The sequence below is a fragment of the Charadrius vociferus genome, unplaced genomic scaffold, assembly GCF_000708025.1.
Source record: "Charadrius vociferus isolate BGI_N301 unplaced genomic scaffold, ASM70802v2 scaffold2012, whole genome shotgun sequence".
NCBI classification, from domain to species: Eukaryota; Metazoa; Chordata; class Aves; order Charadriiformes; family Charadriidae; genus Charadrius; species Charadrius vociferus.
Genome location: NW_009647094.1, coordinates 365 through 2,760, shown reverse-complemented (window position 1 = coordinate 2,760; position 2,396 = coordinate 365).

Here is a 2,396-nt window from a genome sequence, read left to right as displayed (position 1 = left end):
CTGCTGCACTGGCGCTGGGTCTCGCCTCTGCCCCGTGGTGGTGTCCGGTGAAGGGTTCCACACTCCTTAATTTGGGAATGGCACCCCCGGGGATCCCCTGGGGCTCAGAGCTCGGTGCGTCCCGGAGCAGGTGGGAAAGGGCTTTGGCTTCTTCCTTCTTCTCCGTGATTTTTGTCCCCTGGTTCGAGAGAGCCGTGGGTGACCCTCGACCCTTTGGAGATGATCTTCTCCCCACGGCAGCTGTTTCTAAAGGTCCCGTAAGGGCTCGAGGATCTGAAATTTGAGGCTGTAAAAAAAAGAAAAAGGGCTTTTCCAGCCCCTTTTTTTTTGGAGAAGACCGTGCCACCTCCTCCTGCGGTGACACTACTCCTTCCCCCCCCCCTCCCGCCCCAAATTAAGCCATGGGTCACCCCTGACTTCGAAGCGTTCGGTGCAGGAAATATCTAATATATAAAATATAAAATATATTGTATGTTCACTTGTTTTAAGCGAACGTTGAATAAAGGTGACATCAGCCCACGGAGTCGGTGTCAGTCCCCCCCCCAAAAATCTTGTTTTCTCGGCTCCGGCCCCGTGATCCCGAGGGAAGCGGGATGCTGCGAGCTTCCTCTCGGCAGTGCCCTGCCCTCCCAGGAGGGAGGAGATAAGAAGCCCTCTCCGGGGTTGGTGGCCGTGACCTCTGGCTCGGCGAGGTCTGAAACAGCAAATTGCCCGGTGCTGGGCACGTGGCCAGCGGAAACGGGGTTCGGTGCCTCTCGGGGACAGGATGGTCCCATGGGAGGGCAAGCGGGAGCTCTTGGCCCCCCGCTCTGCTCCCGCCTGATGCTGGAGCCTTTAATGGTTCCACCAAGGTCTACGGCAGGATCCGCGTGGTGTCCCCAGGAGGGGCAGCTGATCCCTGCGGGGTGACAGTCCCTGGTGCTGAGCAGGGATGGGCACGAGCACCGAGTCCTGCTTTGGGACATCCCACTGAGCACTGGTACCAGTACCAGGCAGCAGCACCGTTACTGGTCTCCCTGCGGGGCACTGGCACTGCTCCGGGACACCCCATGGGATACCGTCCCCGCTCCCAGGGGAGGTGCAGGGCCACAGTGGACACCCCGCTTTGGGAACCCCCAAGTCCCGGGGGGGTGGTGGCCACCAGGAGGTCTGGACCCCACGGCAACCCACCACCTGCCCAGCCCTCGGCCACCAGCAGGTGATGGCCACGTCCCCCTGGTGAGCAGCTCTTGGGTGAAGGCTCTCGGCCACGGGGCAATTCTGGCTCCAGGAAGCCCTGAGGGCTTTGGGGACATGGAGGGGTCCCAGACACAGCTGTGGCTGCAATGGGGTGCAGAACATCGGGGCTGACCCTCACCCCAGCCCTTCCCTCCACCCCTCCCAATCCCCCCAAAGGCCTCCTCCCTTGGGCTCAGGGGGTCTTGTGTCCCTCCTCCTCCCCACCAGCTCCCCCTCAGCAGGTCCCAACCCCCCAGGACAGACAACTGGAGGCAGTGGGTTCAGCTCCGTTGGTCTTTACTGGCTTGGGGGGGGGATGCATGGGGCTGGAGGGGTGGGGACCGTGGTGGCCCAGGTGGGAGGCTCCACACATAGCCCCATCCCACCTTAGGGATGTCAACACGCTACAGACACGGCTGCGGCCAGCTGGGGGCTGCCGGGTGCTGGAGAGGAACAAGCGACCCCCAAAAATACAGGTTGTGACAACAAGCTGCATGTCCCCAAGTCACCTCAGATGTAGAGAGAAGAAGAGGAGGAGGAAGACGTGAGAAAAGAGAAGAGAGAGATGAGACGAGAAGAGAAGAACAAGAGAAGAGAGAAGAAAGGAGAAGAGAAGAGAAGAAAGGAGAAGAGAAGAGAAGAACAAGAGAAGAGAAGAACAAGAGAAGAGAGGAGAGGAACAAGAGAAGAGAAGAACAAGAGAAGAGAGAAGAAAGAGGAAGAAGGAGAGGAGAGGAGAGGAACAAGAGAAGAGAAGAACAAGAGAAGAGAGAAGAAAGAGGAAGAAGAAGAGGAGGAGAGTAGAGGTCAAGTCAAGTCAAGTCAAGTCCAAGAAGAGGAGGACACAAAGAGTAGATGACAAGAGGATAAGGCCAAGAACAGGTGAAAGACAAAGAAAAGGAGAAAATGTCATGAAAAGGAGATGACAGGAGGAGAAGGCCAAGAAGAGGGGATGACAAAAAGACAAGACGAGGAGACAAAGATCAGAAGCGACGCGCCGGTTGCTCTCCAGCGTTGTTCCCAGGGGACTGGGCCACAGCTCTCTGCTCCGGCCACCTGCGTGGCCACACCATGGCCACCCCCGTGGAGCCGTTCCTCACGGGACTGGGACGTGTGCGGGTCCCTTTGTGCCTGGCTGGGGCCGGGGGGCTCCTCGCAGGGCCCGACCCCACCCGCCA